Source organism: Thamnophis elegans, chromosome 15, assembly GCF_009769535.1.
Source record: "Thamnophis elegans isolate rThaEle1 chromosome 15, rThaEle1.pri, whole genome shotgun sequence".
NCBI lineage: Eukaryota > Metazoa > Chordata > Lepidosauria > Squamata > Colubridae > Thamnophis > Thamnophis elegans.
In genome coordinates, this window is record NC_045555.1 from 48,365,537 (window position 1) to 48,388,840 (window position 23,304).

Below are 23,304 nucleotides of genomic sequence, written 5' to 3' on the forward strand. Positions count from 1 at the left end.
CATGTTTTTTCCGTCACACATACATATTTCTTGGCCATGCTGTTATAACATTAGAAAAGAACTATGACCCATCTTAAAATTTTCTACGTTTATAAATAAAAGAGAACCTAATTTGTTTTCTATCAGATTGCAAGAAAATGAGCACAAAATACAAAGGAAATCTTGTCACAGTCATGTTATTAACTTTGTCTATGGACAAATCTTTTCACCTCTCAATCTAGGATTTCCTCCCAAAGGATAGTTATCGGCTTCCTCGAAAAGCCTGATCATATTTAAGATGTAATTTATTTTCTCTCTTAAGTAATTCCCCCTCCCACAAGTTACACCAGATTTAGGGTGTGTCTGTGTGTGTGTGGAGGGGGGCGTAATTCTATTACAAAATAAGAATGAAAATGAGTAGCCCTTCTGAATTGTGGAAGACAGGAGATGGTCGTGAAACTACGCAAGCAGCTTTACTTAGCAATAGCAATAGCAGTTAGACTTATATGCCGCTTCATAGGGCTTTCAGCCCTCTCTAAGCGGTTTACAGAGTCAGCATATTGCCCCCAACAACAATCCGGGTCCTCATTTCACCCACCTCGGAAGGATGGAAGGCTGAGTCAACCCTGAGCCGGTGAGATTTGAACAGCCGAACTGCAGAGCTGCAGTCAATAGCAATAGCAATAGCAGTTAGACTTATATACCACTTCATAGGGCTTTCAGCCCTCTCTAAGCGGTTTACAGAGTCAGCATATCGCCCCCACAGTCTGGGTCCTCATTTCACCCACCTCGAAAGGATGGAAGGCTGAGTCAACCTTGAGCCGGTGAGATTTGAACAGCCGAACTGCAGATAACAGTCAGCTGAAGTGGCCTGCAGTACTGCACCCTAACCACTGCGCCACCTCGGCTCTTATCTACTTATCTTTACCTTTATCAGTTTCCCTGGTACACTTTGCTAATAGCGAAATGCCACCAAATAAGTAGATCACATAGAGTTAGAAGCAAGCATGCTTGTTACTAACAAAGAGTTCCCCAAAAAGTTAATGAGGAATTTGTATTAAAGACATTTATAGAGATGTGACTCTATCCTACCATATTTCATCGCGAAACAGGGTATTAAATTAGTGAGATAATTTTAATGAGAGAACTGTGGATGTCCCTAATCTCCAACACTTCCTTTAAAATAATTGGATGATTTAAAGGTTAAAAGATTAAAGCTATTTCACCTTGAAGACGCTTGAGCTTGTTTAGTACAAAGCTACCCTACAATCACAATACATAGGATTTGGCTTATTCTTTCCTCCAATGATAAAAAATTACTTTTACCTCTGGCTCCTCTCTGCCGCCCTCCCTGAAAAACTCAAGCAAGGTTTAAAAAAAACATGATCATTAGAATAAGATATTGAAGCATAGCTAATTTAGCAGGAAAAAAATGCTTAACTACAGAACAGTTTCATTAACTAGTGCAAATATTAGGAGACTTCTTTGTTTATGTATATATTAATCATATTTATATAGTTACCCCTCTCATAATAAGTGACTCTGGGCGGCATACAACAATCAATAAAATAAATACGTAAAAACAATCATTATAAATATATAACAGTCACTATTAAAAAAAATTAAATAATTATCCATGAAGTAATGCTAAGATTAATAGAAGCCAAGGTGGCGCAGTGGTTAAATGCAGCACTGCAGGCTACTTCAGCTGACTGCAGTTCTGCAGTTTGGCTGTTCAAATCTCACCGGCTCAGGGTTGACTCAGCCTTCCATCCTTCCGAGGTGGGTGAAATGAGGACCCGGATTGTTGTTGGGGGCAATATGCTGACTCTGTAAACCGCTTAGAGAGGGCTGAAAGCCCTATGAAGCAGTATATAAGTCTAACTGCTATTGCTACTGCTAGATATTTTTAAGTAGGTATTTAAATAGTTTGTTATGGCTGTCATGACATGAGCCCTGCTGAGTGCCTAACATGAAAAGGCTACTAAAAACATCCCTATTGTTTGTCAAAAAACAATGCTGGCAAATATGCGAAGCAATATAAATCTCCAGATGAATATATTTTATACTTATGATTTGAATTGTAAGCCTCACAGAGTGGCTTTAGAGAGTCAGATGGTGACATATAAATTTAATAAATAAATATAAGATTACAGAGCTACTCAGTTACATTCTTGTTGCACAATTAAGATTTATTTATTTATAAAATGCACTGGTTGCCATTTTTATAGTCATAAAATAAATCTATGCATGGACATTAAAACATAAATTAATGAATTAATCTTCCTGGATCATTCTTCAAACTTTCATGCAGTTTGGGGGCTTCTGATAATAGTCAGCTTCCTTTTCTAGTATTTTCAAATAATATTGCTCACAAGATTATTCCCACAAAAAAACATTAAAATGCATATAGGAGCCAACGTACATATGAACTAAATCTGGATAAAAAGAAAGGGACTTTGCTATGAAAGCCTATCCACCATCCAGATATCACAGATCTTATATGTACACGTTTCTTCAGTTTCACCTGGAAGCAAAAAATGCAGAATGTGCATTTTTCTGGTCTCTTTCGGGAACAGATTTTATGTTTGTGTCTACAAACAACACAAACCTGGAAAATGACAATACTGGCCAAGCTTGCAGATTTCTGTTCAGCAGGAAACTGATCCTCAATCATCTTTGCTTCCACTGTAAAAAGCTTTGATTAAACACCTTGTATTTTGAATTACCTTCCTATTCCTGATAAATCAGAATGCGGTTTGCTTTATCACACAGTGTATCTATCTTGCATGTACAACTTTTAGGTCACATTTTTTTAAATCAGAAATCTAGTACAATTTAAAGACTCATGCATGCATTGGAGTAAAACACAGACCTTTTTATTCTTTACTAAGATACAAGAGAACAGACAGCAAAACAGACTGAGTTATAGTCCTTTGCTTTTTTATTCCTATAAAATGGGAGGGGAAAAAAATAACAGGCACAAAATGCTGTAATCTACTATTACTAGGAAATCTTTTATTGATTCCTCAGTAAAGGGAATCCATAAATTATGCATAAATGAATTCAGATTTCAAACTGTGATTAATACTGTGTCCGATGGGGTATCTCCTATTTATCCTGATTTTTATAAACGGATCTGAGACTTAAGATTCTATTTTCTGATCCATTATGTAGTTGATTGATTAGGTGTCAAAAAGTCAGTATAACGAATCTTAGCAACCACGCAGACAAATTTTCTCCAAGACAATCTATCCCTAACCTGGTCCTTTTGGTCTTCCAACAGTGCGACTGCTGTCATTCAGTCTATCGATTTGGTAGATGATAGTCCTCTTTTCTTCTCTTTCCCTTTTTCGTTATAATCTTTGAGAGGATGATTCAAAATTGTGTTTATATTTTTTTTTTGTATCTGTGTTTTTCCTTTGCAACAATTTTACTTAAAATGTATTAAAGGTGTATTTTTCTTTGTTCTTGTTACAAGTAAATAATTTGATTAAATTGCTTACCTCAGCTAATGTTAAATTAATACGCTTTTTTAAAAAGCTGAATATAGTTATAAGGTCTCGTTAATCTTCTTTTTAACCTCACTACTTGTTGAGTTTTAATGTCTTGTCGGTTAAGCAATGGAAGGGCCAACAGGGGTTGTTTTAAGGCTTTCCGTAGGTCATCAGTTGGTCAGAATCTGACTCTGCCTATAATATTGGGTGGATTTGTATGATCCATTTGTTGCTTTCTGGTTATCCTTAGTATTCTCAGGAGACACACACAAACACACACACACACACACAAACACACACCCTGAGAAAAGGGAGAAATGCTCTTTTTATCCTGCTTCTTCAAAGTCTAACTTTCGCTTCCGTATATCGTCATGGGGAAAACTACCGCTTCCACGAATTTTGATCTTCATAGCATCGACAAATCCCAGCATCTGAGTATCATTTCCAAGGCCCTAATTGCTACTCTATCAAGGCAAATCTGAAAAAAAAAATATTTTTTTGATTTCTAGTTCATTCATTTTTCATAACTAATCTTAAAAGGGAAAAAGCTATCCATCACTTCAGTATCTTCATTGTCAATTATTGGACCTGTTGAAAATACTTTGGTCTTTATATTCAATTTTAGTGACATTTTTCATTGCACTCCTTGACTTTCATTACTACAGCCGATAAATCATTTGCATTTCCAGATATCCGAATAGTGTCATCATCATAGTGCAGATTATTATTGTGTTTTTTTTCTCCATTCTATAGTATGGCTATGGAAATTATTTCATGAAGCATTTTGCTCAGAGTAACACAAGGATCTGCTTCAGCAAAGCTGCCACGCCAGTATCTGGATATGTTCTGATCTCCAGACATGGTCAAAATAGTTGTGCCAAGCCTTTTAGCAACTGGCTGCTTCACATTTCTTCTACACTTCCTAAGTGTATTATGTAGCAAAGCCAACTTATTAGAGTTAAGTGGTACAACTGTTACTGTTGATTCCACTCCAGGGACATCAAGTTTACACATTTGTGTTAAGTCAATCTGTAATCCTGCTATTTGCTTATCCCAAAATACCTTCTATATTTTGTAACGGCTTAATTAATTCACCGACTAAAAGGGATGTTTGGCAGAAAACAAATAACGATAACATAAGTGAAAACTGCATTATTGTAAGTGCCCTCAAAATTCATATTTCACTTCTCTGTCTTGGGTGGTGGGCAGCTATAAGGAGAGGTAAGTATTGCCAAGTGAAAATATGTTGGATTCCTAGAAAAGATAAATATACCAAAGTTAAAAGTAAATGTAAATTTGCCATAGAATGAAACATACAGATATATAGATGTAAGTATATAGAGACTTGAGGGAAGTTTGATTCTTTCATAATCTTGTTAATGCTGTTCACAGTAGTTACTCTGAATAATCAGAAGTTTGATGCTAAGGATCTTGGAAAAGTGAAGTTACTCATCTTTACATTCAGCGAAGCAGAATAGTTTGAGAAATCTTGCTGAAAAAAAGATCTTTATGAAAAACGACGGAGAGGGCATGTGTCAAAATGAAACATTAAAGACTTCTTCTAGGTACGTGTACATGAGATAAAAACCACCAGATGTTCTTTGCTCTTTCAGCTGCACACAGCAGTATTCCTTGTTAAAAGGTACCAACTTTGTTTTCAGTTAGCTTGATATCAGTTTGGTAAACTTAACATCAGCACTGTAAACCTAAAGAACAAAGAATCTGACAAATACATTAGTAACTGGCTTGTCCTTTAAGTTACGGAAATAACATAAAAGAGATGAAATGTCTACGGTGTTCTCCCTATTTCCCCTGAAAAGATTTTTGAAATAAAGCAAGACATTCAAGCGTATAGTTTCAAAGAAGGGTAAGAAAAGTCCTGTAGTTCTTAAGGTGAAAATTTGGGAGAAGAAAAGGGAACATTGTGACAGAACACAATGACACAGAACTTACCTATCTGTGTCTATAAATATATAAATGCGACAGCATCAGCGAAGACTTCAAATGAAGCATGGTTTTATGTATTGAGAGGGATGAAGGTGAGAAAGAAGCAGAACTTTATTTTCCTTTCAGGTGCACAAAAGAACTTGCAACATCCTGATCAAGTTGTTGAAAATACAGGGCAGTTTCTCATGTACATTGAAATATATATATATATCCTGGTAGAAACATTACTGTCATCTAGACATCCTACTGGATTTGTCTAAGGAGAAATAAATCTGACGCTGTGGGCCCCAACGGAAGAAAGAACAAAATAATGTCTGGATTTATTCTTCAAGTGTTTTATGCCCCAGGTATTCAGAATCAACTAAGATTGACTGAAGTATCAGAAGCACACAGTGAGCAAAACAGTTCAGCTTATGTAAGTCTTGAAGGGACAAATGTCCAGCTACACTTTTAACCGCTTGATCCACTAGGACAGGTCCTCAGTTTCTTTCTGTGACTGTTAAGTGATTGCAGGCACCCACTCTCTTGTACGTTCGTTTCCTAGGCAGTAACTCTTTTCCCCTTTTCTCAAGCTCGCCCATGAATTCCATTACAGAAAAATAGATAAGAAAAGAAAAATAGTAAAGAAAAAAGAAAAGAAACATTAAAAAAAGTTATTTTCCACCTTCGTCACAAGTATAAACAATTTTAGTAAATCATCTCCTCTTCTTCTTCCCTTATTCCACCTTATTGATAAACGAACCCACAAAACCTTGTCATTTCAGTACTGATGTGCATTTAGCATTACTAGACGTAACAAAATATCTATTTTAATCTTGATCAAGTAAACCAATTTTATAGTTCTTCCTTCCACTTCTCACAATCTTCATCTTTAATTCCTTCAAATGGTATCATGGAATTATTATTGATTTCTTTTCATTTTTCTTTATTCTTTCTCACGAAATCCTTCAAGACTTTAACAAGCTTCTTTTGTAAAACCAATATAAAATAAATTACCCATCTCATTGTTTGTATTTCTTTTTAAATCATTAAGACATCATCAGGTTTCTTTTACACGTCCTATGATACATTTTCCACCCTATGTCATTCCTGTAGTCTGTTTTTTTAAAAAAAAAAAAAATCTACTTTCAACTTGGTCTCATTATGCTGCAATGTCTCCTGAACGGAGAAACCAACACCAATCAGCACCAATCTACCAATCGTGATACAACCACACAACCAATCATTCCACTTACTGAAACAAAGCCAGCACTCCACACACACCCCACCAAGATTTATAGAGAGATGGCAACTCCGACCACGCTTTAAGCCCAAAACCCAGCCTGAAGATGGCGAGTGAGACCTCGCTGAAACGTTGCCAAGACAATCTCAATCTTACACGGTAAAAGACCCAAATACAACAAGACCAGCATACTTTTTCTCAGCCTTAGGAAGGAGGCAAATCACTTTGGAAAAACCTTGACAAAAAAACTGCAGGAACTTGCCCAGGCACTCTCCAAAAGGGGGGGGGGATATGGTCTGTGTATCTCTCTATGTTTTTCTCTGTGTATTTTAAGAAAGTAACTCTGGGACTCTGAAAAAATGAAAAAAACCTCTGAAAAAAATGAAGATAATTAAGTACAAAATTAGTATCAGAAATCCTTTGGTTTATCTCATACATTAGGCTTCTGAAAGAAGGGGAATAAATATTTGAAAGAACCGATAAATTAGTCATACCAGATGGGGTGGAATACATCTCTCTCTCACATCTTGATGCTTATGTATACAATATAGTTACTTTGATCTAATTAAAGAACTAATTGAAACTACTACAAGTGCCGAGTTTGCTTTTTTTCCATCAAATGATGCAGCTAAAAGTATTAAATATGACATTTTGAAATTATATTTGGGAAGGGTAAATGACTGTAAATGTCACTAAAATCAATGGGACTTCTTCAGGTTATAGGTCTGTTACGATTTATATTTTACATGAAATATAAGATGAAGAAAATCTTTAGTACATTTGCTATGATGATATAAATGATAATTGTCCGCAGTTTTAGACTCAGTCCTAGTACCATTTGAACTATAGTTGAACATATTTTGTTGGTTTTGAATGGTCGAAAGAGCGTTATTGATTAATATCTGTTAACACTATAATGTATATATTATATGCATACATAATGTATATTTTATCTATCTATCGTTAAGAATAATATATACCCATGTATATATGTACCCACGTCTGGTACAGATTCTTAACATTTAGAATCTGCCATTTTAGAGCAGCATTTTTATATATTTTTAACTTGGGCAATTATTTTTTGTGTCACTGGAAGCTCTCTCTACCACACCGTAACTCAGAATAAAATGTTTATCATTGAAAAGAGGTTGTATTTTGTAGCGGCTCATAATATACATGTCAAAGCACAACATTTATTTGGTCCGTTTTCTACAAAAGAAGAAACATTTATTCTAAGTGGAAATATTCCAGAAACTGTATTTGTATATGTATTCTCTTCCCAAATGTTACGTTTTAAATGCAGGGAACAATAGATGCACACTCTTTCTCCTACAAAAATGAAAATTCTTAAGTATTAATTCATTTTTATTTGGTTTAAGAACTAATAGTTTAAAATTACACATTTGCTAGCATTGAGCTTTATTGGATTAAAAAAATTTCCCTCTGAGATAAATATCTAAGAAGTATATATAACTTTTGTAGGGAATGAGACACAAATAACCAGATTCAAATTAAGCCATGTTTAAACTAGTTTTTTTCTAAATTAAGGAGGTCTAAGCACTGATTACATTAATATTGATCAAATTCACTGGATTTAGGCAAACAGGCTCTTGAATGAATTTTGAATTGTACTTGTTATATGAAAAATAGGAATAGCAATTCTTGGGTCTTTGTTAAGAGCTAAGAGTGCTAATATTTTTTTGGCAATAGCAAACATTGTGAATTTAAAAATTGAACTATATTAATTTATTTTATTTATCACACTTAGCTGATTAAACAATTGTTTAATCTGTTATGGTGTTCAATAAAAACATTTTTATGAGCTAAAGCCAACTTTTTGATTAACTGATCAGAAATTTGTCACTTATTACAGAACATGTTAACTAAAAAATTAAGCTCAACCAGAAAGCATATACGATAGAAGAAAAGGTAGAATAGTACTTCTAAGATTCCTGTCTTGTACAGGATTTTGCTACTATAATAGCGCCAACATGTTAAAACTGTGTTTACATATCTCAATGAAAAGCTCTTATTGTTAAGATTCCAGCTGAAATAAACTTCCTTGTAATTTAAACCATTATTTCTTATCCTCGATCAGGATAGCAATTCTGTTCCACTTTTTTACACAAAGCCTATATATACTTGAGACCAGCTATCATATTTCCCACATTTTTTTCTCTCTTAAATATAAGCAACATTTTTAATCTCCACTAGGTCTTGGTTGCTCAGTTTATCATCATGCCCTTCCTCAAATATGATGCCCAGATATGGACAGGCTATTTTAGGCATCCTGTAGTGTGACTAGGGCAAAAAAGTAAAATTAAACAGTTACCTTGCCTGTGGTAGAAAAAAACATTTCAATGTTTGATTGAAAATTTGGGAAATGGGAAATACAGGTGACCTTATGCATCCTTTCTTGCCTACAGAAGAAGGATGTTTTTAAGCATTGTGGCTGTCTACCGTCAATGTTTCATGAGTGATGGAGAAGGAAAATGGGTGACTGAAACACTCTTCACCCATCAATGATTCATAGTACCTGAGCTATGCCACCAAAGAGAACCAGAAAATATACAAAACCAGGAGGAATTTTTATTAAGTAATATTTTCTACTCAAGGGAATGTACCCATCATTTTGGGATTTGCTTTAATTGATTGAGAAATTAACTGACTCACCTAAGTCGAGCAATAGTACTTTAATCAAATAATATCTCTAAATAAAAACTGGCTTCAAATGGAAATGAAGAGAACTTAAAAAAAAATAACCTGAATATTGTATTTGCCAAATGTCAGCTGTGTTACTTTCATTGATAATACAGGCTGCTTCCTTTTTTTTTTCTCCCAATATTCCTTCTAGAAAAGGTATAAATTCAAGTTTATATGTAAAACCACCACTTGTTATGCTTTAATTTAAGGAAATAAAACGATGTATTATGAATTAGATTAAGCAATATATAACCTTTCTCCCTGTGTGTATAAACACAGTAGAAATACCAAGATAACGCCAGGAGGCTATGAAACCCATTTCAAAATGTCAGCTTCTTTTTTTTATTAAAAATAATGTTTGGAAATTTCAAGACAATATCCAGCATCTTCTGTACTCAGCAGAAATTTCGATAAACCAACGTATCAGCTATACCGTTGTGTGTGTGTGTGTCAAACTGAGCAACTCTAGCAAGTTGGCAAAAATACACGGATAAGTCATAAATAAGATTTGTTTGTTAAAGGCTTATGTAAGGAAAATATAGCAGCCTTTATACTCTATGTAAACAAAGTAAGGGAGGCATGCGGAGTATAGCTCTAGAGCTGTTTCTAACCTCTTTGCAAACTGTGGCCCAAGGAGTTATCTCTATTTTCTTCTGGATAATGAAATAATGTATTGTACCTCTGTGTGTTTGTGCTTCCTCTTGCATTGTCTCTATGCTGGTGTGAGTGTGTGAACTGGGATGCAAAGGATGGGGCGTGTGGGGGTTGGCTCCAGGTTATGTTTGGGAAAGGAGTTTAGAAGGAAAATTTGGTAGTATTTTGAGTCTCTCTACAACTACAGAACGACATTTCCTATAGGACAAATGGAGAGATTTTTTTAAATGGGTATTTTTTCTTTGCAGTCCTCAAACTGGATTGATTCAGTCCATTTTTCAACTTAGTTCTTTTGTCACCTTCTCCTCCCACACCAAATTTGGAATAGTTTGGTTTTGTTTTCAGATTTTTACCCTTCTGAGGAACAGTCTAGAGCACTGTTTCTCAACCTTGGCGACCAAGGACAGTCATCTATTCCTTTAAAACAACTGTCCAATGTCTCTCAGATTCACTCAACCTCCCGGCCTTATGCCTAGGAGAACAACTAGGTCTGCCTTTCAACAGCCCAATACAGTTGGGGTCCATCCAAATTTTAGGAAACAAGCTGTTCCAAAGGTCAGATGCCACAATAGAAGAGGCATTCTTCCTGGGTCCCATCCAATGACAATTTAATAGAAGCAGCCAAGAGCTTATCAACTCAAGCACCACTGAGTACCAAATAGTCGATAATGCAGTTGCTGCTAACTCCACTGCACCATCCAAGACTCTGGGCACCTCAACTGCCCATGTTTCTTATGGAACATGGGAGGCTTTTTATTTCCACTGAGTTCAAGGGGACTACGCCCGTGGTTCTCAACCTGTGGTCCGTGGACCTCTGGAGGGCTGCAATGTCATCACAGGGGATCCGCGAAGGCTTGAAGAAAGGTTACAATTTAAATCTTGAGTTAAGTCTTGGTGATCCGTGGCCACAAAAGGTATTTAAAGGTATCATATATATATAAAGATATCAAGCAACTGAATTCGTGTGCCATTACTTTACTATTCATGCATTTTTATGCAATTTCTTAAAGATACAAATAAAAATTCACACTACATTACATGTAGACATGCACACAAATATTTTCTTTTAAGTCTTTTTGGTTCTCAATTAATGATCCAAACTCTTCATTCAAGGAGACTCAAAATCATGTTTGTTAGACTTACTTCAGTTCACATTAATTGCACCCATCAATGAAATGATGCAACTAAAATCCCATCTAATTAGCTTTGCTCTCCTGTAATGAAGTGTTTAATAAGTCCTGGGGGCATCAGGTTAACTTTTGACACTTATTACTGCCGTGACATATTTTGTATGTAAATAGTCAATTGTTATGAAACAATATGGGAAATTTCTATGTCTCTCTCTCTCGGCCAATTCAACATTATAGCAATAGCAATAGCAGTTAGACTTATATACCGCTTCATAGGGCTTTCAGCCCTCTCTAAGCGGTTTACAGAGTCAGCATATTGCCCCCAACAACAATCCGGGTCCTCATTTCACCCACCTTGGAAGGATGGAAGGCTGAGTCAACCCTGAGCCGGTGAGATTTGAACAGCCGAACTGCAGAACTGCAGTCAGCTGAAGTAGCCTGCAGTGCTGCATTTAACCACTGCGCCACCTCAGGTATACAAACCTGTCAGGAGTGTTGCCCCTCTAGTGTTTGTGGTGAAAAGAGAGGGATTTTTTATTATCTAAGCTCAGTACTTTTATTACAATCTCTCAAGTCCTGAATAAGTTTCCATTATGGACTCTTCTTTCCAGGCTCAGTTGTAAATAATTTTTAAAATGCATCACGATCTCTCTGAATACTTGGGATGAAATATATGACAGAAAGAATAGCTCAATCTAAATTCCTACAGAAAGCTGCTATATTAAATTTAATTATATTATTCTGGGAAAGTAAATAAAATGGTATTACTTACAATGTCAACAATAATGGCAAAGTACATCACTCATAGTAAAAATTATAGTTGGCTTTCTCTTGTAATAAAACATCGGACGTAATTCTACACTGAACTGGCAGAAAGGAAACAGCAAACAAATATTTATATAATTTATATTTATATAAATGTTTCTCATACTTTTTTTTCCATAAAATACGTTCTTCAACTGAATATTTGCATATTTATGAACTATATTAAATACGTAATTAGGTTTTTGAGAGTTAATATAGTGTTCTGGCTAAGATACCGAATAATAAATCATAAAGTACTGGCTTAAATACTAACTTTGACAAGAATTCACTCCGTATCTATCTCTTTATTTTAAGGAATACGGATCCGCTCTATAAAACTAATGTGTGCGTGTGAGGAACACCCAAGAATGCTTCAGACATTGTTATTTTTATCTCTCATTGTTGGAGGTGACTTTATAAATAGCTGCTGAGACATTGACTTCATAATAGTTCTGAAGATATGATTTTTAATTAATATTATTTCTATGCTTGCATTGAATAAATGCCACAAATTTCGCTATGACATGAATCCAAATGCAGTTGTTTCTGTTTAATGTTAACATATGTTTAATACGTATGAATAATTATATGAACACAGCACTATTATCATAAGCGTACCAACCTTTCCATCAACTATTAGAAGATAGATTAATATTCAGCCATGCCACTAACAGAAGGCCATTAATTATGCCAAGACAGAGGTGATAGAGATAATAGGTGTCTCCGATAAGGTCATCTAGAGGGCTTTACATTCAGCTTGATTTAAGGAACTGACTGTCTGCAAGCATTAAATGGAAATATTAAGCTATGTTTTTAGTCCTCCTAGCAAAAAAACCCCGAATTGCTCATTTGATAACCCAAACTGAATTAATTTGTAAAAACGTTGTTTGCAGAACTACCAAGTCCTTGCATTAGACTGCTATTTTCCCTTCTCTGAGCTTCCGACAGAATTTCTTTTTATGCTGCATTTTGTCATGAAACAGAGACTACGTGAAATGAGAAAGAATAGAAGTTAGTGGGTTCATAAGAAGCCTGTTGTCTGCATCACTGGCAGTGGAGGCATACAAAGACTGGAAGCTAAATGGTGTGATGAATGGTTAATGCAGGAGTGAAATTCAGCAGGTTCTGGAGAACCGGTAGCGGAAATTTTGAGTTGCTCAGAGAACTAGCAAATGTCACCTCTGGCTTGCCTCAGAGTCGGGTGGAAATGAAGATTTTGCAGTATCCTTCCCGCGCCACGCCTACCAAGCCACGCCCACAGAACCGGTAGTAAAAAATTCTGAATTTCACCACTGCATCTGAATTTTGATCACATCGTTATGGGGGTGCTGCAAAGGTTGTTAAGTGTGAAAAATGGTCATACGTCACTTTTTTCAGAGTTGTCGTAACTTTGAATCACTAAATGAACTGTTGTAAGTTGAGGACCCACCTGTATTTAGGCCTCACTGAGTTCTGCAAAAAGCAGAGTCATGCTCCATGCGCCAGGCTGCCTCAGAGGTCCCTCTTTCTATAAGCTATAAGCTCCTAAACCTTGAGGCAATATTTATAACAAAGGAATAATTATTACATTCGTAGATTGGTTTCCACTGCAGTGAAACCTTTCTTTAAAATGTGATTGGAATAGAACCAAAGGTTTGATGACTCCAAAATTTCTGACTATTGAAAAGCAAGTTCAGAATCATTTTCCCTGTCAAAGCAAAAGGTGTCACGTGAATGTGAATGGATCCCAATACATTAAGGCGCACTTTCCTCCATTATTCCAAAGACAGAAAGCGGGGGGGGGGGGGACGACAATATTTCTAAGGCTACAAGCTGTTCCCTACCAAAATGAAATGGATATTTGGATATTTTTTTTAAAAGGTTACACTTCTTCCATACTTATTTTCACAAATAACAGTGCTGACAGTGAAATATGCTTTTTGTTCCTACTGCTGCTACGGAATAGATTCCAGTCACAAGTCTTTGGACAGCCAAATTTGTCATAAGTTCCCCAAAGCTGACCTCAGTTCTTAATATACAATAGGCTCTTCAGTTGGATTGTGGCCATGCGCAGCCATTTTACAATGTTAATCCTAGCTACGAGAAGACTTTCAAGAAGCAGATGTACACAATTTCACTGTTCCTTGTTCAACGTCACAACAAATATCATTAATTTTATTTGAACAGCATGTTCTTAAAACTAATGCACTGCATTATTAAGTGTTACAACTCCAATGCGGTTAATTAGTGTTTGAGCTATTATTTACCACCACACACGGCACGTGAAAGAGTTTAGCAAGTCAGCTGTCTTGTCTCATAATATATACAACATCTGGATAGTCCATATGGGGGTAAACTCTTATGAATAGCTTTTCCATTACCACGAAGTCTGAAATTTTACGTTATGAAAAATCAGGAAGATTAATTGATTATCCTGGCAGCAGTTGCAATCCATTGATAGGAGGATAAAGACTCACCAGATCAAACAAAGGAGAGACTACAGCAGTCGTTGATAGAACTGGCCATAAAGAAGATTATAAAATAAATTAGAAAGTCCAGGGGGTAGGGTAAGGTAGAGCAGAGTAGAATGAAGATGAAGAAGATGGTGGTGGTGATGAGGAGGAGGAGGAAGGTAAATAGAATAGAATAGGATGAGGGTGAAGCAAGAAATATTGACTACCTTCTGCATTATTGGACTTGAGAATCCACAACCTTCAGAACTTCGCAGAAGAAACAGAGTGAATCTAGTGGAAACGGTGCTTTTAGGGAATAAGAGGAAAGATAGTGAGGCTCTGAATGGCAGAGGAGGAGGTGCAGTGGTGGACTTGTAGAAGACAGAGAGAGGTCATGAGGAATTAAAGCAAAAGTGGCTCATGAAGTGTATTGCTTATCATGAGCAAGGATAAGGGATGTGACAGAACAATTTTCAAGATTTATAAGGTCTTGTGACAATTAAACTTCCTTGCTATTACATCCAGGGACAAATTATAGGGCGAAGAACAAAAGAATCTTATCACTAACAATCTAGAAATAAATCTCCAGGCTCAAATAATGTTTTCATCCATCCATTCAGACTATGGGAAAAGTCTGAAAAGGAAGCTGCAAGGAAATGGGTAGTTATGGAAAAAGCGATGGGGCAGATTTGATCTGAATTATCTGAATGGTGGATACCTGGATCTGGGAGTAGTTCAGAAAGAACTGGTTAAAAATTGTTTTGGCTGAAGCAGCTTGGCTCTTTTTCTACGATAAATTCAGAATCCTGCATTACTGCTGGAAATATGGAAAAGAGGCAGAATAAGCTAAACTTCTTAGCATAGAAAAGGAACTGTGGTTTAACAGACATAATAGAAATCTGGATTTCCATGACTGGAAAGAAAAGAAAACGAAGACACGATTTGTTCAACAGGATCTGAATAAAAAGGAATGGAAGAATTGCAATATGTTCATATGAATGATTTTGTTCGTATTGTTCTGAGCATAGGGGTTAAAGTAAGTAGAATAAATGCTACTTTTGTCCATGATTTTTCAAGGTAGTTTGAAACGTTGATAACATCTGTTGGGATAGAGTGGCCCTTGCAGGAAATTTGTGGTTTATTTTCTCCTCCTGAGAGTGCAGGAAAACATAAGAGAATTAGTTATCCTTGCCGCAAACAGAAGGAAGAGGGGATGGATTTGAATGACCAGAGGAAGAGCCTTCAAAGGCAATGGTCAGATAAAAAGTTGGGAGTCTGGCCAAGAAAATAATTTAAATAAACGTTTCAGATAAGCCCCTCCCTAGTTCACACGATAATAAAGGAAGAGAGGAGAAAGTGCATTCAGACTTGCAACATTCAGTTATCATAACGTTTACAATCAGAGTAGTACTGACATTGCCTCAATCTGAGTGGAAATGTAAATAAGCAGAACATTAAGAGAAGTGCTTATTTATTATTCAAGGATTCTTTTTTTTATTATTTCAAGGGAAACTAAAATAGAATGTAGTCAAAACATATTTTGCATTTTAAACAATTATATTTAATGGGCTCAGATTAATAGTACTTCATGAAAGGAGAAATCAACAGCAATACACAGCTCAAAATAGGTGAACGTTATTTACAAAGGAGATGCTAAAAGAACAATTGTAAAGAATTCTATGATGCTGTGAGAATGAGAAATTAGACTGAAGTTGCAATACTTAAAAATAGAGCAGGCACATAACAGAGAAGGCGAAAGTAAGGAATCACATCAAAAGTATCTCTCCAGGAGGTAGAGAAGAAGGAACGAAGTCAAAGGACAAATGTCATCAGAAGGTGGACAAAGGCAGTTGGGTGCTAATCCCCTATATAATCCCTATATAATCCCACTGAAAGCTACCAGTTTTGTGAATCAATAAAGCAAGTACTTTGAGAGATAAAAGGGCTCCTGGAGACTGCCCACTCTTTGAGTTGTCCTGGATCTTTCTTGCCCCAGAAGTTGTAGGTCCTCCATCACTAGATATTTGTAAGAAGAGAATGGATAGCCATTTGTCTGAAATAGCAATAGCAATAACAGTTAGACTTATATACCGCTTCATAGGGCTTTCAGCCCTCTCTAAGCGGTTGACAGAGTCAGCATATTGCCCCCAACAACAATCCGGGTCCTCATTTTACCCACCTCGGAAGGATGGAAGGCTGAGTCAACCCTGATCCGGTGAGATTTGAACCGCTGAACTGCAGAACTGCAGTCAGCTGAAGTAGCCTGTAGTGTTGCATTTAACCACTGCGCCACCTTGGCTCTTCTTCTGAAATGGAACAGAGGGTAGAGTAGAAGACCTCCAAGGTCTCTACCAACTCTCTTGTTCTGTCATTCTAGTTAATTCTTGGAAACTTAGTTGAGAAAGATGTGGGTAAGTGGGGATAAACATGTGTGTGAAAGAGGTAACAAAACACATAATAACCGGGAAAGTTTTACTGCCAAACCTGACATGCTGAAAGTGATTTGTGTGTATTCCTTATTCATTTCCTGATGTTGATCAGGGCTGTGTGTCTTGTATACTGTAGCCACCCCTATCTAGAAAACCCAGGTATAGAACCCGGAGCTGGGACTGGGGCTGAGAGATTCACAAGCTTCATGAGTGAGTGAGAAGTCAACCCTGGGCATGTAACAGGTCAACATAAGAAGCCAATAAATTGTAGCTATAGAAAGCCCTACATGGCCTAGGACCCGGATATCTACGAGACCATCTTCTGCCGCATACCTCCCTAAGACCGCTAAGATCGCACAGGGTGGGCCTTCTCTGGGTGCCATCACCTGGACAATGCCGGCTGGCGACGCCTCAGAGTAGGGCCTTCTCTGTTGCCGCTCCGGCCCTATGGAACGAGCTACCCCCAGAGATCCGGACCCTGCCCACTCTCATGGCCTTCCGTAAAGCTAACAAAACCTGGCTTTTCCAGCAGGCCTGGGGCTGTTGACCTCTTGATTGAGGTCCAACCCCGCATAGACTGGGTGCATGTTGTGTTTCTTTTAATCTGTTGTGTCTTATTTCTTTTAATCCTTTTTAATATTACTTCTTTCTGTAAGCCGCCCGGAGTCTTCTGGGATAGGGCGGCCTATAAATTCAATAAATGGAAATGGAAATGGAAAGAAAATGTAGGCGATTCTGTGTTTTGCAACAAAAGAATTTTCGACTAGGAAACTGGTGTCCTATGTCAGCATTCAAATTTAAACATTATTTCTGAATTTTTAGAAAGGACAGACATTTTGGTGGACACCCAGAAAGATGTCTGTGAGTGCACTGGGTGATCACATGTGACACATTGAGGATTGCAAAATTAGCATTTTGCAACTTTCAATTATGACTGAATATTAAAAAAGAAAATCCTAGGTTCAGCTTCAAACACGTTTCTCAAAGGTAATCACACTGCAAGTAAAGTCCTGTTGCAAATCCTATTAGTATACAAAGGAATAAAAGTTATTCATTTATTTGGAAGGCAAAATAATTTTGGAGAGCATTACATCTCTTCAGTGAAGTGAGTTGATAAAGGAGATCATTGCCAACGGACGAATGTTTGCATATTATAGCAGAATACATACTCTAAGTGGCAGCTCCTCTTATATTTTGGTGGGCTTATTTTCTGAGTGTAGTGCTACAGAAAGCTCTCGATAAGATCAAATTATTTGAGCCTTATCAGCCAGGCTTGAGGGCTGGGCATGAAATGAATACAACCTAGTGAAATTAGTGATTGGCCTTTATCAGGTTATGAGGAAAGTTAATATATTTATCCATCAATCATAATAGTCCTTTGGATATTATTTCAAGAGGGTAGGTATTTATAGTGGTTCCTGTCAGGCCTGCAGCAAAATTCCTTTTTGGATCTTTGGCCTGCCACACTTTCTATTATTCTACTATGCCTTTTCTATTGTGGGAAAATGGAAGCGGGGGATTGTACGGAGTTAAATGCTACGTAGCCAAAACAAAATTTCTTTCTAGAAAGCCAAGGTCATCCTTTGTCTTGGCATCTCTGCACCTGACCGGAACTGGATGGGTGGAACTGCCAGCATGGCAGTGGAAGACTGGACTTGTGGGTGTGGGGGCAAGATCGAAAACTGGATGGGGAAAACTTTCAGATTCGGGTTTCCCCAGATGTGCCAGCATGGCTCTCTTAATAAATTGGAACTTTGAGCAATACTTTGCCTTGGATTCTGATTTAATTTTGGATGCTATTTGGAACCCTGACAGTTCCATTCCTCCTTCAGCGGATAGTTCCAGTTGGTTTCTACCTTTAAAGATATCCAGGCTGCCAAATCACACACACAGACACACACACACACACCGAGATTGCAGCTCTCTGGAATGGCCTTTCCCTGTTTCCTTCTGAACTCATCTGCTTTAACAAAAGTGTATAAAATGGAGTTTTTCCAGAAGGCATTTGAGCAACAATTATTTTTATTCTTGTTTTCACTATGTTTTAAAGAGGACCACAGAGGTCTTAATGGTTTGTATACATCTAGAATACAAGAAAGAAGATTGGTGTAGTGGTTAACACGTCAGTCTAGAAACTAGGAAACTGTGAGTTCTAGTCCCACCTTAAGCACAACGCTAGATGGATCTTCTTGGGCCTGTTGGTTTCTCTCAGAAAGGAGGAAACGGCAAACTATTTCTGAAATCTTGCCAAGAATACTGGAAAGACTTGTCCAGATAGTCGCCAAGAATTGGGCACGATTGGACAGAAGGATTGAACAGAAGGAAGAAAAATCTGTAAAGCTATAGGATTGTGTTAGGGTATAAATGTAACAAATAATTCAGCTTCTAGCTAATTCCACCATGGCAGCAAGAGGTAACATTTTCCTTTCTCTGGTGTTGAAAAGTGAGTTTTCTTGCACAGGTTGACATTTCTGCTGACACTTGTTCATTCTACACGTTTTTTTCTTCTATTAGGTGAAAAAGACAATTGTAATTATTACTCATGAGTTATGGATTTTTGCTAAGTATAGCAGGCTGTGAAAATTGCTCCCTCTTGAGTTCTTTTTTCAATAGTATGATAACTTGCATAGCCATTAATAAATGCAAAGTTAGTGGAGATTGTCATTATTCTCATTTAACTGTCTGCAATGTCAAATTTGTAAAGGAGTCCTAGAAAAATAGAACAGAACCTGAAACATTTTGGGGTTATTGTAGATAACATATGCAATATTGAAATATATAACACATCATTATTATTATTATTATACAATAGAACTAACTGGCAAACATATCATCAAGAACTTAATATCACATTTCTAATCACTGATATTTATATGTTATTTCTAAATTGAAGAAATAAAGTGAGCAGGTTTTCTTACAATAAATCAAGGGAATATCTAGTTATAGAAATTAGCAGAGTGATGAAACATGCAGAGCAGAAGTTATCATCCATTTCCCTTTTGCACAGTAGCTCAAGACAGCACTCCCTCCTCCTATTTTTCTCCACAACGAACAACCCTGTGAGGTAGGTTGGGTTTAGGGAGACTGACTTACCCAAAGCTGTCCAGTCAGCTTCTGGGGCTGAGCCTGGGCCCCCCTGCTCCTAGTCCAACATTTTAGCCAATATATACACTGGCTTATGGCAAGTACACAAAACTCCTTTTCAGCCCCAAAGTGATCTTCTAGTCCAACCTCCTGCCAATTACCTCCCAAAGACCCATTAGATCACACATATTAGGCCTCCTCCGGGTTCCGTCTACTAGCCAATGTCATCTCGCCACTACCCGGGGGAGGGCCTTCTCTGTGGTGGCTCCGGCCCTTTGGAACGAGCTCCCCGCAGAGATTCGGACCCTCACCTCTCTCCAGGCCTTCCGAAAAGCCGTTAAAACCTGGCTGTGTCGGCAGGCCTGGGGTTGATGAGTTCCCTTCCCCTCTCGAATCGTGTGGCTGTTGGTTGTTTTAAATTCCCTGTATTTTTTGCTGTAGTTCTTGTGTTTCCCTTCCCCTCCTTGGGTTTGTGCGCCGCCCTGAGTCCCGCTGGGAATAGGGCGGCATATAAATAAAATGAACCTCGAACCTCAATGCAGTAGTCCAGAGGTGGTATTCAGTCAGTTCTGACAGGTTCTGGAGAACCAGTAGCGGAAATTTTGAGTAGTTTGGAGAACCGGCAAATAGTCTGGCCCCGTCCCTGCTGCCTTCCAGCTGATCTTCTTTTGTTGAACAGGAGAACGGAAAGCAGGTTAATGGGATGCGGTGGGAATGGGGATTTTGCGGTATCCTTCCCCTGCCACGCCCACAAAGCCACGCCCACAAAGCCACACCACGCCCACAAAGCCACGCCCACAGAACCGGTAGTAAAAAAATTTGAATCCCATCACTGCAGTAGCCCTTATTCCACCTTGGACAAATAGTTGCTCAACCTATTCTTGAAAACCTTAACAAATATAGCAAAAGAAAACAAGTGGTGGAGAATAGACAGTTTCACGTTAACTGTGGCTAGAATAAGAATGTTGAGCTATTACGTAGCTCTGCGTGCAGGTATGTATGTGTTTATAGCTACACCTCCATTCCCTCCGCTGGATTCAGTAGCATGAGAAAAGGGTATTTAAACATCCTTCTATGATCCTGTACAATGCACTTAGCACTGGAAAACAGCTTCCACTGGAATAAATAGATAATTGCATGCATGTTAACTCAAAATTAATTAGAACTCTGGGAATTCTAGTCACATAATAACTAGAAGATGTTAGGCTATGGAAGGATAAACGAAGGAAGAGAGCTTGAGTAAACCTGTGTTTTATTCATGGCATTCTAGAACTCTTTTTTAAGTGTTGCTTTTTGATAAGAAAACAATGAAATTCTACTGACACAGTAAGTGGTTAAAAACTATTTTTTTCTCTTACTTAGTGGTTTGGAGACAATGTTTTAGGAAAGTGTCTCATTTTCCAGTGGAGTGAGTTTACATAATGCCATAATCCATTTACATTCCAAGTATAACTATTTCGCTTTAAGATCTCCTTCCATAGCAGTAAGAACTGCTTGAACCCCACTTTAATGGTATGTTTTTCATAAAGCGGTAAGTTTCATTATAATTTTTAAATGCTGTTTGACAATTGCAACTACGGTTATAAAAATATTTTGTTCTCTCAAATGAGGCATAACAGTTTAAATCTGGCCAGGAACCTGACCTGAATAATTCAAAGAAACATGACAATAATGAATAAGAAAAGATTACTAAAGCCCTTTTACAGTGATTACTGCAGTATTTTAATAGTCTTTCAAAACCAAATGTTTTGTTATAGTTCTAGATAAATCCTAGATGCATAGCTTGATCATGAGAAGTATGGGGAAAGAGAAAAGGAGAGAGACTGTAATTGTTTTCCTTTAATTTATAAAGACACAATACTTTGTCATAACAAAAAATGCCACATTTTATGAAATGGCATGCTATGAAAGAATATACTTTTGAAAAGCATATGTTCCTCTGTCTGAAAAAATGTGTCCAACTCTACCACAAAATAATTCTATCCCAACACAGAAAAATGCTTAGATACAGCAAAGCACAATTTTTGGCTGACTATCTAATATACAGTATGTCTGCATTCTAAATAAAGGTACAGTATATTCCATAAGGAAGCCAATCTGCTATTAAGCTGAATGGAGGTTTTTCTCTTCTCTATACTTCAAAGCTAGACTTAAACATGGGATGTGAGATCCTACCGGCCATCTTACGGTGGGTCAATCCTGTGTTCCAACATCCCTTACCTCCATTACAATTTTTGAGATTTAATTTGGAAATACACATAATCCATATATTGTAGTGCTGCTCTTACCAAAACACCCCACCCACAAAATATTCTTTCAAGACTGATTTGCTTACCATAGTTACGGAGAAAGGATTTTCATGGACATGCTTATCTAAGCCATATCCAGTTGGACTTCAGTATAGTGGTGGGGGATTTTAACTACCCTGACATCAACTGGGAAACAAACTCTGCACCAAGTGGAAGATCCAACAGGTTCCTAACGAACCTAGCAGACAACTTTGTTTCCCAAAAAGTAGAGAAGGGAACAAGGGGATCAAGCCACATTGGACTTAATTCTCACTAACAGGGAGGAAATGATAGAAGGTGTTGAAGCCACAGGAACCCTGGGGGCAAGTGACCATGCAATATTGGAATTCAACATTATGCAAACACAAGTAGTAGAACAAAGTCAAACTAGAGTCTTGGATTTTAAGAGAGCTAATTTCAATAAACTTAGAGAAAGCTTGGGAAGAATTCCTCAAGGGGAAAACAACTCAAGAAGCTTGGGAGATCTTGAAAAATGAGATTACAAAAGCCCAGTCTAGCACAATGCCAATGAAGAAGAAAAATAACAGCTTCCAAAAGAAACCAGCATGGCTGCATAAAGAACTCTCTGACAAATAGACAAATATGCTTTTCTCAGGATGCTCCACCCTCTGAAATTCTTCTCTAAGGCAGTCCTCTTCCTTTGTCAGTCTTCAAATCACAGCACAAGTTGTTGGAAAAGATGACTGGTGCTGTGTATATTGTTTAGAAATTCCTTGGAGTTGCCGTGCCAAACTTTTGGAAGGAGAGAGCCAATTCATTGCTGTGAAGAGCAATTTCTGAAAGTCTATTTCTTTCAAAGGCTTCCAAATTTAAAAAAAAATATTCATTTATTTATCACATTTATAAAACCACCCATCACACAAATGTGAATAGACTACAATTGCAAACACAGTCATAGCATTTTTTTTCTTTTATTAAATCCTGATACTAATCAAAATTGTGAATTGTAACACCCGCCTCTTTTTGTGAGAGTTAAAGTGAAAACTGGAGTTTCCCTGTTCAGAAATGATGACACTGTTAACTACTAACTGCCACCTTATACCAAGCTTGAGAAAAGTAAAATCTGGCATCCATTACAGGAGAAAAGCAGAAAAATCAATGTCGGATATAAATT

General features: G+C 37.3%; 1 protein-coding gene across 2 annotated transcripts in view; it reads right to left on the minus strand.

Moving 5' to 3' along the window:
- The window catches only part of ADGRA1 (adhesion G protein-coupled receptor A1), a 324,929-nt gene that overhangs the window by 132,941 nt on the left and 168,684 nt on the right, over positions 1 to 23,304 (minus strand). The window lies entirely within an intron of this gene.